Raw genomic sequence first — 14,350 nt, 5'->3', positions numbered from 1 at the left:
TTGCGTGGGTTTCCTCTGGGTACTCCGGTTTCCTCCCACATTCCAAAAGACATACTGATAAGGAATTTAGATTGTGAGCCCTATCGGGGACAGCAATGATAATGAGTGCAAAACTGTAAAGCATTGCGGAATATATGTTAGTGCTATATAGAAATAAAGATTATTATTATTATTATTATTATTAATTTACCTATTGAAAACCTTGCCCCTGGAAGAAAAACTTGTGGCAAGAGAAGTTGCCGGACTTGGTATATCTATACAACCATATCCCAGTAAATTCCACCAACTGCATTCGAGCAAGGTACAGGAATGCATGGAATGAAGTTTGTCCCAAGCAAGACAGAGGCAGGAGAGAAACTACAATCAGTATGCCCCTGCAGTTCCCTTGTCACCTGGAGACCAAGTTCCCAAAAGAAAAAGAAGAATGCACAAATTAGATGATCAGTGGGAGGCTAAACCATACACCGTCATGCCCTCAAATTTTGATAACACCAAGGTATGTCTCGTCATCAGTAAAGATGGAGGAGAAACCTCAACAGCAGCATCAAGGGATCATCTTAAGGTATGCCCTGACCAACTGAGAGACAGAGAGAAAGACAAAGATACCCCTCAACCCATGGAAGAGAAGGAAAAGAAAATCCATACCATTCTTGGAAATTTTCCTCAGTCATGGACACAGATAAACCATGCCATCGTAGTACCTGTTCTTCTCTTTCCTCAACGTGCAGCACCTGAAGCAGCAGAAGCTCAAGATCAATCTGGAGACCAGTGGACTCAAGCAGCAGATGCCACACCAGCAGTGGAGCAAGAGAATCCACCCTCTGATATCTGTGAATCTGTCATGCCCACAGTGAGCAGGAGTAATAGTAGAAAATCAGGTATACCTGTGCTACGTAGAATCACCAGTAGCATAGCTAATAGTGAGCACACTACACGAGTAGTAGCAGGCATAGTGAACCCGGTTAGATCACTCTCAATACCTGTACTGCGTAGATCTACCCATAGCACCAGAGGTCAGATCCCAGCTTGGTATAGGAACTAAAATATGGCTAAAATGTGTAAATAAGTTATAATTGCAACCACTAAGCAGAGACTACTCTGTGAGCTTTCAAAAATACATAATAACCTGTTAAAGGACAATTGGGCCACAGGACTATGTGTGGTCAGGACCCTTTGTTTTTACATAGTTACCCTGGCTTGGCCTAGTAAATAAACCGCCGGAGTGGCCGATGATTAGGCCCACCAACAGAGAGTCCCGTAACCACGCCCGGGAACGAAGCAAAGGTGGGTTGGGAAGATTCCTACCTAGGCAACTCAAAAGTCTGGAGGGAACACAAATGGACCAATGTTGCCACCTTAATTGGTCAATCCTGACCCTTTGTTTGGTTTTTGTAATTTTTTATATTTTTGAAACTCTGTAACCCTTTTACCATTGTTCACCTGTTTACATGTTTTCTTTTGTTTCCTAAGTCCGGGAGTACGGAATTGTATTAGGTGGGAATGTGGCACCCCAGGAGTCTGGATGCCAAAATGGTATTGTCTTCCTCACGGGGGAGGTGATGTAATGCCTGGAAACAAGGAGGGATCCCTTAATCAGGTAATACTGACATGCAACACCGTCTTGACTCCAGACAAGAAGGGGGAGCTCTAAACCCAGTTTCAGGGGAACTTCCCCATAAAATTCTGGCCTGGGGAGGGGTTAGACAGTCGGTTAGGGACAGTGGGAGGAGAAGAGGCAAAAGGAGAGGAGCCTGGGGTCTTGAGCTGCGAGTGGTCTCACCCCAAAGGAAAGAGACCAGACATTGGGGTCTGTGGTGGTGTGGGAATTGCAGACCCAGCCACTGAACCCGGAGGGCAGAAGATTACAAGTCTCCGATCCCATCTAACACCTGCAGGTACCACAGCAAGTCAGGAGCCTGGGGCTGCCAGAGAGAGAGGACAGTGCCCGTGAAAGGTTCAGGCTGTCAGCCATACAGGTTGAGAATATAGACACAGAGAGGACTCGTACAGAGCTTCAGGCAGTAAGGGTCAACATACAGCATAGCAGGAAGGCCTCCGAACCCACTTGGCTAAGGCTAAGAGGATCCCAAGCTGTTTCCAGGCTGCCCAGACCCCACCATCACCGGTTACCTGTACCCTGGACTGTACCTGAATTCTACCAGTAAAAGGTAAAGGAAACTGCTATCCCTGTGTCCTGCAATTATTTCCTGCACCCTCAGTCCTGCACCTCACCATTAATCATCCCTCCTACGAACTACACTGGGAGCCCTGGGGACCAAGCTCTACCTGTGGGGAGCTATACCACCTATGCTGCAAAACCATCAGCTCCAGAGGACCCCTTTAAGCAGTGTCGGCCACCCCTGGCCGAATACCACAGGTGGCGTCACAAACATTACTACATTAGACTTCACTTCCATTTTCATTAAACCCCTTTTACTGGACGCTCAGGGCCACGGACTGGGTCACTGCCACCGTGACTACCCCTGTAAGAACAGAATCAGCCCGATACCGAGTACCCCATGGTCCTAGCAGGCGCTCCACATTGGTGCGACTTCTTACTAGTACTCTCAAAGTCAATTCGATGAGGGAAACACACTCCTTGCTGTCACACAGCTATGTGCACACGTCAGGATTTCTGGCAGAAATTTTCCTGACAAAAACCGGACATTTCTGCCAGAAATCCGCATGCGTTTTTACCGCGATTTTACAGCGTTTTTTGCTTTTTCCCAATGCATAGAATAAAAAACCGCAAAATTAATGAACATGCTGCTTTTTTTTACCGCGATGCATTTTTTTAACGGAAAAAAACGCATCATGTGCACAAAAATTGCAGAATGCATTCTAAATGATAGGATGCATAATGTATGTGTTTTTAATGAGTTTTTATAGCGAAAAAAGTGCGAAAAAACCTGAACATGTGCACATACCCTTAAGGTACCTTCACACGAAGCGACGCTGCAGCGATAGCGACAACGATGCCGATCGCTGCAGCGTCGCTGTTTGATCGCTGGGGAGCTGTCACACAGACCGCTCTCCAGCGACCAACGATGCCGAGGTCCCCGGGTAACCAGGGTAAACATCGGGTTGCTAAGCGCAGGGCCGCGCTTAGTAACCCGATGTTTACCCTGGTTACCAGCGTAAAAGTAAAAAAAACAAACAGTACATACTCACCTGCGCGTCCCCCAGCGTCTGCTTCCTGACACTGACTGAGCTCCGGCCCCAACAGCAGAGCGGTGACGTCACCGCTGTGCTTTCACTTTCACTTTAGGGCCGGTGCTCAGTAGTGTCAGGAAGCAGACGCTGGGGGACGCGCAGGTGAGCATGTACTGTTTGTTTTTTTTACTTTTACGCGGGTAAACATCGGGTTACTAAGCGCGGCCCTGCGCTTGGTAACCCGATGTTTACCCTGGTTACCAGTGTAAAACATCGCTGGTATCGTTGCTTTTGCTTTCAAACACAACGATACACGGCGATCGGACGACCAAATAAAGTTCTGGACTTTATTCAGCGACCAGCGACATCACAGCAGGATCCTGATTGCTGCTGCGTGTCAAACTAAACGATATCGCTAGCGAGGACGCTGCAACGTCACGGATCGCTAGCGATATCGTTACAAAGTCGTTTCGTGTGAAGGTACCTTTAACTCTGTAGGATGACTAATTTCCCAGTTTGGTGACACTGTAGTTTCTTCTCTAGTATATTTGATTGTTTGCTTAAATACTGTTTGTCTAAGATAAGGAATCCTACCTTAACTTAATTACCTTTAATTAGGCCTTCTCCCCCCTTCCCTCAGGGAAAAGTTCTGTACTGTACAACTCACGCCAGTCCATATGGAATGCACCCCCCAAAAAACTTATCAGCCTGTTATTACGGATTTCACCAGCAGCTCAGGAATCCAGTTTGACACCACCGGCCTCACTAACATTGACTTCTTCAAATTCTTTTTCAGTGAGGAAATAATAAATCTTATGGTGGCCCAGACAAACTTGTATGTCGATCAATTTTTCACCCAAAATCTCATGTCATAATACACTAGATGGACCCCTCTAATTGCAGCAGAGATTACATATTGGGGAATTGTGCTGCATATGGGCATAGTCAGAAAACCAGAGATTCGGTGATACTGGAGTACTGATATTCTCTACAGTACACCGATATTCTGTATGGCCATGACAAGGACACGATTTGAAAAGACCCAAACATTTTTGCATTATAATGATAATGTGCAGTGTCCAGCCCGAGACAATACGAACTTTTGATCGTCTATACAAAATGGAACACTTCAGCAGAAAATTTGCTAAGGCGTACAATCCACAAAGGGACATCACTGTAGATGAATCTCTGGTTCATTTCAAAGAGGGTTAAAGATCTGACAATACCTGCCCAGTAAAAGGGCCATGTACAGAATTAAACTGTAGAAACTGTGTGAGAGTACCTCAGGGTACAGACACAAATTTAGGGTCTACGAGGGGAAGGACTCCCCGATTGGCTCTCTGAATGCCCCTTGTCCTGTGGATGAGTGGGAAAATTATGTAGGAATTGCTGCACCCACTGCTGGATAAGGGTTATCACTTCTACATTGATAACTTTTACACCAGCTACTCGCTCTTCAACACCCTCTCTGTCAGAGGCACAGTTGCATGCAACACCGTGCAAAAAAATCAGAGAGGCCTGCCTCAGCCACTAATTGTACAAATGCTGAGAAAGGGTGACAGCAGAGCCCAATGCAACGACAAAATAATGGTGGTCAAATAGGACAAAAAGGATGTCCTTATCTTCACTACCCTACACCTTGTCACTGTTCGTGGAACCACAACACAAGTCCCAAAGCCAGATTGTAACTTGGATTACAATCTGTACATGGGGTGTAGATCTCTCAGGTCAGGTTCTCAAACCATACAGTGCCATGCGAAAAACTAAAGTATCGTACAAAATATTGGCTGTGCACATTGTATAGATGGCACCATATAATGTTTTTGTGCTGTTCTGATCTGCAGGCAATACGGGGGGGGACCTTCCTTCAGTTTCAGCAGGCAGTCATCAAGGCCCTAATGTTTAGCACTCAGGAAGGTGAGGGTTCCGGTACTTCTGAAACTGATAGTGCCCGTATTGTGCCAGGTCAACATTTTCCAGGACTAGTATCCCAAACAACAAAGAAAGGAAGATAACAAAAACAGCGCAGAGTGTACTCCAAGAGGGGAATCCAAAAGGACACAATTTACCATTGTGAAACCTGCCCTGAGAAACCTGGTCTTGGAATTAAGGATTGCTTCAAAGCACACCACCCATCCACAAATTAATTAAAATAAAATTAGTTTTTCCCTGTGGACACAACATACTTGTATAATCTGATGTACTCCACACATCTTACACATAACACCACATTATAAATTCATACACCAGTAAAACCAAAAGCATTATAATCATTACTATAAAACTGACTCTAGATAAATTCCAAATGTGGTGTAGTTTCCAAAATGGGGTTACTTGTGGGGAATTTCCACTGTTCATCACTAGACATTGGAAATCAAGGTCCCAGAGTCTGGAGGAAGAGTGGAGAGACAGACAATCCAAGCTTCTTGAGGTCTAGTGTGAAGTTTCCACAATTAGTGGTGGTTTGGGGAGCCATGTCATCTGCTGATACAGGTACACTGTGATTTATCAAGACCAAAGTCAGCGCAGCCACCCACCAGGAAAATTTTAGAGCACTTCCCTCTGCCGGCAGGCTTTTTAGAGATGGAAATTTCATTCTCCAGCAGGACTTGGTACCGGTCCACACTGCCAAAAGTACTAATATCTGGTTTAAAAACATCAGTATCACTGTGCTTAATTGGCCAGCAAACTCGTCTGACCTTAACCCCATAGAGAATCTATGGGGTACTGTCAAGAGGAAGATGAGAGACACCAGACCCAACAAAGCAGAAGAGCTGAAGACTGCTATCAAAACAACCTGGGCTTCCATATCACCTGAGCAGTGCCACAGGCTGATCGCCTCCATGCCGCGCCGCATTGATGCAGTAATTGATGCCAAAGGAGCCCGACCAAGTATTGAGTGCATTTACTAAGCATACATTTCAGGAGGCCAACATTTTGGATTTTAAAATCATTTTTCAAGCTGGTGTTATAAATTATTCTAATTTACTGAGATAATGAATTTGGGTTTTCATTGGCTGTAAGCCATAATCATCAACATTAACAGAAATAAACACTTGAAATAAATCAATCTGTTTGTAATGACTTTATATAATATATGAGTTTCACTTTTTTGCATTGAAGAACTGAAATAAGTTAACTTTTTGATGATATTCTAATTTTGTGAGATGCACCTGTATGTGGTATTGGCATACTCAGGAGAAATTTCACAACTATTGCCATACATTTCCTCCTGTTACCTTGTGAAAATAAAAAATCAGGGCTAAAAGATCATTTTTTTGGAAATAGATTTTTTTTGTTTTCACGACTCTACATTACAAACTTCTGTGAAGCACTTGGGGGTTCAAAGTGCTCACCAGTGCCACACATCTAGATAATTTCCTTGAGGGATCTAGTTCCCAAAATGTGGTTACTTGTAGGGGGTTTCCACTATATAGGAACATCAGGGGCTCTCCAAACGCGACATGGCTTCCACTCTCAATTCGAGCAAATTTTGCGTTGAAAAAGTCAAACTGCCCTCCTTCCCTTTCGAGCTCTGCCATGCACCCAAACAGTGGTTTTCACCCACATATAGGGCATCGGGGTTCTCAAGAGAAATGGCTCAACAACTTTTGTGGTCCATTTTTTCTTGTTACACTTGTGAAAATAAAAAAAATTGAGGCTATAAGATAATTTTTGTGACTAAAAAGTTAAATGTTAATTTATTCCTTCCAAGTTTCTCCAGTTCCTGTGAAGTACCTGAATGATTAATAAACTTCTTGAATGTGGTATTGATCAGCTTGTGGGATGCAGGTTTCAGAATGGTGTCACTTTTGGGTACTTTATGTCATCTAAGTCAATTCAAATGTGATGTGGTCCCTTAAAAAAAGGTTTTGAAAATTTTGTTGTAAAAATGAGAAACCACTGAACCACTTTTAACCCTTATAACGTCCTAACAAAAAAAAAAGTTAAAAAAATTGTGCTGATGTAAAGTAGACATGTGGGAAATGTTATTTATTAACTATTACTTTATTAACTACTTTGTGTGATATGACCCTGATTTAACCCCTTCATGACCTTGGGATTTTCCATTTTTCCGTGTTCGTTTTTCACTCCCCTCCTTCCCAGAGCCATAACTTTTTTATTTTTCCGTCAATTTGGCCATGTGGGGGCTTATTTTTTGCGGGACAAGATGTACTTTTGAACGCCATCATTGGTTTTACCATGTCGTGTACTAGAAAACGGGAAAAAAATTCCAAGTGCGGTGAAGTTGCAAAAAAGTGCAGTCCCACACTTGTTTTTTGTTTGGCTTTTTTGCTGGGTTCACTAAATGCTAAAACTGACCTGCCATTATAATTCTCCAGGTCAGTACGAGTTCATAGACACCTAACATGACTAGGTTATTTTTTATCTAAGTGGTGAAAAAAAATTCCAAACTTTGCTAAAAAAAGACAAAACAAAAATTGTGCCATTTTCGATACCCATAGCGTCTCCATTTTTCATGATCTGGGGTCGGTTGAGGGATTATTTTTTGCGTGCCGAGCTGGCGTTTTTAATGATACCATTTCGGCGCAGATACGTTCTTTTGATCGCCCGTTATTGCATTTTAATGCAATGTCGCGGCGACCAAAAAAACGTAATTCTGACGTTTTGAATTTTTTTCTCGTTACGCCATTTAGCGATCAGGTTAATGATTTTTTTATTGATAGATTGGGAGATTCTGAACGCGGCGATACCAAATATGTGTAGGTTTGATTATTTTTTTATTGATTTATTTTGAATGGGGCGAAAGGGGGGTGATTTAAACTTTTATATTTTTTTTATTTTTTTCACATTTTTTTTTACTTTTGGCACGCTTCTATAGCCTCCATGGGAGGCTAGAAGCTGGCACAACACGATCGGCTCTGCTACATAGCAGTGATCTGATGTTCGCTGCTATGTAGCAGAAATGCAGGTGTGCTATGAGCGCCGACCACAGGGTGGTGCTCACAGCTGCCGGGGATCAGTAACCATAGAGGACCTCTATGGTTACTTTTCAGAAGCATCGCCGACCTCCGATCATGTGACGGGGTCGGCGATGCGCTCATTTCCGGCCGCCCGGACGGAAGCGCCAGTTAAATGCCGCTGTCTGCGTTTGACAGCGGCATTTAACTAGTTAATAGCGGCGGGTGAATCGCGTTTTCACTCGCCGCTATTGCGGGCACATGTCAGCTGTTCAAAACAGCTGACATGTCCCGGCTTTGATGCGGGCTCACCGCGGAGCCCTGCATCAAAGCGGGAGTTCTGACCTCGGATGTACTATCCCGTCCGAGGTCAGTAAGGGGTTAAGGGCATAAAAATGTAAAGTTTCAAAATTTCCAAATTTTTGCCTAATTTGCGATTTTTCACAAATAAACATAAGTCATATCAAAGAAATGTTACCACTATCATGAAGTACAATATATCATGAAAAAACTCTCAGAATCACTGGGATCCTTGAGGTGTCCAGAGTTATTACCTCATAAATTGAGACTGGTCAAAATTGTAAAAATTGGCCTGGTCAGGAAGGTGAAAACGGTGAAAGGGTTAAATACACCCTATAGCACCACATGAAAGACACTAAAGGATACAACTTCATAATCCTTAGGGGGCTGACAATAATCTAAGCGCTCCCTCCTATAACAGCTCTCCCTGAGCGGCTTCCTGAGGACGGTGTGCCGAGCATCGCGTCACTGGGTCTTCTATAAACCCGATAACGTGATGCGGCCGGACAGTCACAGTAATACCAGTAGCCAACATGGCTGCAGCATCACCGTGTATGGCGGGCAATCCCCGCATGTTTATTGGCTGGGAACTCGAGCACGGCGCTCCATCACCTGCGATACCCCAGTAACAAGCTTGTCCGAGCCCCCGGTGCCGGATCGAGTAGTGGAGAACGGCTCCCTCATCACTAGTATCTACATTATTGTGCTGGAGCCGGGAGAGGAATCATCGCATTGTGGGAGAACTTCTCTGGGCTTCTGTCCTCTCATCCTGCAGGTGTCTGACTGGGGCTAATGTGGCTGCATTCTGTCCACAGATGTTACCTCACTGTTCACACCACACAGAGCACAAAAGAGTCTCAGCGCTGAAGGGGTTAATGTCCCCTCCCCCCTGGGCCCAGTAATGAGGAATCTCCAGCACCTACCTCCACCTGCAGAGCCGCACTCCACATATATGGCTGCTCTGTGCGCACAGGACCTGTGATGAGGTCACAGGAGGGGAGGAGTCAGAGGTCACATGATCAGGGGCCTCAGTGTATGCAGGACTCTGCTGTGCTGACAAGTATTCATCTCCTCTGCTGGTGCTGCTCCTTTAAGAACAGGTAACCTTGCAAACAGTAGAACAATTCCCCCATTAAGTGATTGGATCCCCCCAGATCTTTCATAGACCTTAGTGATATTACAGACGGGAGATTCCAAGAGCGCTAGATTCAGGGGTAATCCTAGTGCTGACTGAGCCGTGCGCCTCCATCTAAGAGAGCGGCCACAACCCCAGATGATGCAGCGGCCGGAGCAATGTTATTGATGGAGGGAATTTCTGAGAGCAGCAAATTAATAAGAATGTTTTACCGGAACCTCCTGGGGCATCAAGGAAAACCGTCTCCTATTCCCACCTGGAATCTGAGCCATAATTGCCAAATCCCCCGATCTGTGGTCATCAACCAAAAGAGGCTTATTTACTGGGACAAATTCTTTCACTGTTTCCAACTCATGGCTTTTCTCTCGCAGAATATCTCTGCCCATAACACCAATGGCTGGTGGAGCTGGTGCTGGTAAACATGATGCTATTAAGAGTGTTACTTTGACTGGACACCTCCTTCTGGTCGCAACACCATTTTGGACCAATACATTGACTCATTTAGACATTCGGTGCAGTCCACGATACTGGATAAAAAAGCAAAGGAAACATATAATATCAGCTTGCAGGAGAGAATGGCGATTCACAGCCTGAAGATCAACAGGGAGATCACTATTAAGCCTGCAGATAAAGGTGATGCCATAGTTCTCCTCAAGGCAACTGACTACACCAAAGAGGCACACAGACAACTGATTGATATACAGTACTACACCAAACTGGATCATGACCCAACTCCAAAATATCTGAGGGAGTTGAAGAGAGTCATCAAATGTCTGTGTACAGACTCCATAAACCTTCTGGACTTAATACCTGAGAATCCGAGGATAGGAACTTCCTATATGCTTCCCAAGATTCATAATCCAGGCAACCCAGGGAGGCCAATCATCTCAGGGGTGGGAACACTCACTGAAAAAATCTCAGGGTGGGTAAAAAACATCCTTAAGCTGCTGGTAAGGAAGACAGCCAGCTGTATACAGGACACTACAGACCTGCTGAATAAGCTATCCACGATAGGTCCCCTCCCCGACAGCACCATCTTAGCCACTATGGATGTCAAATCCTTATATTCTCACATCCCACACGAAGATGGATTAACCGCCTGCCGAATGTTTCTTGAGGCCAATGGGATCCCTTCCGAGTTTGTAATAACACCAGATTCATCCTCACACACAACTTTTTCTCTTTCGGTGAGGAGCTATATCTACAATGCACAGGTACTGCTATGGAAAGTAAAATGGCACCCCAGTACACCAACCTCTTCATGGTTAAACTGGAAAATGACTTTTTAACATCCTGCCCCATCAAACCCTTTGCCTATTTCCGGTACATCTATGACATTTTAATAATCTGGACGGAGTCCAAACAAGAACTTCTAAATTTCCATGACAAATTTCATCCTACCATAAACTTGACATTGCACCACTCAAAAACAAAAATCAACTTTCTAGACACCACCATAAAAGTCCAAAATTGTTCGTTCCAAACATCAGTGTATCGGAAACCAGTTGACCGTCCCACATACCTCAGATGGGACAGCTTCCATCCTAAACACAATAAAAAATCCATTGTCTACAGCCAGGCCCTCAGATACCAACTGTATATGTTCCAGTCCTAAGGACAGAGATGAACACCTAACAAGGAAGGAATATAAACCAGCTCACCCGTGATGCATAAACCAATCTTCGGGAGCACGGACCCGCTGTGTTCAAGCGTATAAAGTCCAAAAAAGAAGAGAATGTCCAGCTCCACCGAATCCGTAAAAAAGAGTTTTCTTTATTCACAAACTTTAAACATAGAGGATACAGACTTCAGCACGAACCATATGGGTAAGAATCTCAACGCATTTCTGGAGACTAAGCTCCCTTAATCATGACAACATGTCATGTTATATAAGTTTTAGCGCTTTTTCTGCGGAAAACAGCTGAAAAAACACGAAAAAAAACATGAAAAAACCTGAACGTGTGCACATAGCCTAACAGACAAAAAACACAATTTAACTGTGGCCAAACATTTTTGTGGTCCAAGACACAACATAGACAATATGAAAATTGTCATTTTGAAAGGCAATTTCAAATCACAGAAACATTGCGGAGTCTGGGAATACAAATTCATTAACATATTTGATTTTGTTCACACAGGACCCAATTTGTCAGGAGGATTTATGGCCCACTACCAAATCTGAGCAAATTTCCTCCAAAAACAATGAAGGCACCACCAGCCCTTTGATCGTACATGCATATGGGGTCCATGAAACGTTCACACCACTTATCTAATCTAACTTTATTAAGGATTCTCTCTTAAGGTACCGTCACACTCAGCGACGCTGCGGCGATAAAGACAACGAGCCGATCGCTGTTTTGGTTGCTGTAGAGACGTCAAACACAGCAGCTCCAGAACGATGCAGGAGTGATCCTGTGACGTAACGGCGACTCACTTATCGTTCTCACAGGTCGTTAACTCCATGTTTAACATTGCTGGCATCATTGCTTTTGCTGTCAAACACGACGATACACACCGACCTGATGACCAAATAAAGTTCTGGACTTCTAGCTCCGACCAGCGATATCACAGCAGGATCCAGATCGCTGCTGCGTGTCAAACACAACGAGATCGCTAACCAGGACGCAGCAACGTCACGGATCGTTGTCGTTCTCGTTGTAAAGTTGCTGAGTGTGAAGGTACCTTTAAAGCTCATTGTTTGTTTATTTAACCCCTTCCCGACATGTGACGGTATAGTACGTCACATGTCGGGACCCCCGCTTTGATGTGCGCTCCGGCGGTGAGCGCACATCAAAGTCGCGACATGTCAGCTGTTTTTTACAGCTGACATGTGCGCGCAATAGCGGCGGGTGAAATCGCGATCACCCGCCGCTATTAACTAGTTAAATGCCGCTGTCAAGCGCAGACAGCGGCATTTAACTACCGCATCCGGCCGTGCGGCCGGATATGAGCGCATCGCCGACCCCTGTCACATGATCGGGGGTCGGCGATGCTCCTCCATTGTAACCATAGAGGTCCTTGAGACCTCTATGGTTACTGATTGCCGGTGGCTGTGAGCGCCCCCCTGTGGTCGGCGCTCACAGCACACCTGCATTTTAGCTACATAACAGCGATCTGATGATCGCTGTTATGTAGCAGAGCCGATCGGGCTGTGCCTGCTTCTAGCCTCCCATGGAGGCTATAGAAGCATGGCAAAAGTAAAAAAAAAAAGTTTTTAAAAATGTGAAAAAAATAAAAAAAACATAAAAGTTTAAATCACCCCCCTTTCGCCCCAATCAAAATAAATCAATAAAAAAAACCAAAAACCTACACATATTTGGTATCGCCGCGTTCAGAATCGCCCGATCTATCAATTAAAAAAAAGCATTAACCTGATCGCTAAATGGCGTAATGAGAAAAAAATTCGAAACGCCAGATTTACGTTTTTTTGGTCGCCACGACATTGCATTAAAATGCAATAACGGGCGATCAAAAGAACGTATCTACACCAAAATGCTATCATTAAAAATGCCAGCTCGGCACGCAAAAAATAAGCCCTCACCTGACCCCAGATCACGAAAAATGGAGACGCTACGAGTATCGGAAAATGGCGCAATTTTGTTTTGTTTTGTTTTTTGCAAAGTTTGGAATTTTTTTTCACCACTTAGGTGAAAAATAACCTAGTCATGTTAGGTGTCTATGAACTCGTAGTGACCTGGAGAATCATAATGGCAGGTCAGTTTTAGCATTTAGTGAACCTAGCAAAATAGGCAAGCAAAAAACAAGTGTGGGATTGCACTTTTTTTGCAATTTCACTGCACTTGGAATTTTTTTCCCGTTTTCTAGTACACGACATGCTAAAACCAATGATGTCGTTCAAAAGTACAACTCGTCCCGCAAAAAATAAGCCCTCACATGGCCAAATTGACGGAAAAATAAAAAAGTTATGGCTCTGGGAAGGAGGGGAGCGAAAAACGAAAACGGAAAAACGGAAAAAGCTCCGGGGGTGAAGGGGTTAAATGTCCATGTATCAAACCTTGTCGGTGCTCTACACTGTATATAAATTAGGTTTCTTCAAATATTTTGTTATACCAGCCTGATTAAGGTACGTAAGCAGTCTCGAAAGCTTGCTTTGTAACATCATTCACTATATTTTGTTAGCCATTAAAAGGTTTCACACCCACAAGATTCCTATTTTGGTTCTCCCACTGAGAGCGCTCTATATCTAGTTTTAGGGTACTGTCACACAGTGGCACTTTGATCGCTACGATGGCACGATCCGTGACGTTCCAGCGATATCCATACGATATCGTAGTGTCTGACACGCTAGTGCGATCAGGGATCCCGCTGAGAATCGTACGTCGTAACAGAACGTTTGAAACTTTCTTTCGTCGTCTAGTGTCCCTCTGTGGCGGCATGATTGCATCGTGTAACATAGGTGTGTACGATATTGTATACGATGTGCGCATAATAACCAATGGCTTCTACATCGCAAATACGTCATGAAATTATCGCTCCAGCGCCGTGCATTGCAAAGTGTGACAGCAGTCTACGATGCTGGAGCGATAATCACACGACGCTGCAACGTCACAGATCGTGCCGTCGTAGCGATCAAAGTGCCACTGTGTGACAGTACCCTTACTATTGATACATTAATTATGCAAATAGTCTTTTCAGAGAGGAAGAGAACTAGAACTCTAGTGCCACCTATTGGAAGTAGCAATCCTACATGTCAATGTTGACCCTTTAACAAGCCTTGTCGCATGACTTAGGATAATAGCCAAACCAGAATCTCAATTTGCAGACACTGTGTTGTGGGGTGCTGCCCCTCGTCAGTGCAAAGTGGAAATGGAAATCTGGT

At 44.3% G+C, this 14,350-nt stretch overlaps 1 protein-coding gene across 2 annotated transcripts in view; it reads right to left on the bottom strand.

The window, feature by feature from the left end:
- Positions 1-9,346, bottom strand: part of LOC143767595 (uncharacterized) — a 37,228-nt gene extending 27,882 nt beyond the window's left edge. The window contains exon 1 of one of the 2 annotated variants that reach the window (XM_077256013.1): positions 9,299-9,346. The gene's annotated coding sequence lies outside the window, so the exon portion shown is untranslated. The remainder of the gene's footprint in view (positions 1-9,298) is intronic. The other variant, XM_077256014.1, reaches the window with a different exon arrangement.
- Positions 9,347-14,350: the final 5,004 nt, after the last annotated feature.

Source organism: Ranitomeya variabilis, chromosome 4, assembly GCF_051348905.1.
Source record: "Ranitomeya variabilis isolate aRanVar5 chromosome 4, aRanVar5.hap1, whole genome shotgun sequence".
Lineage (NCBI taxonomy): Eukaryota > Metazoa > Chordata > Amphibia > Anura > Dendrobatidae > Ranitomeya > Ranitomeya variabilis.
The sequence above is the reverse complement of the archived record's forward strand: the minus strand, read 5'-3'. Positions and strand labels throughout refer to the sequence as shown.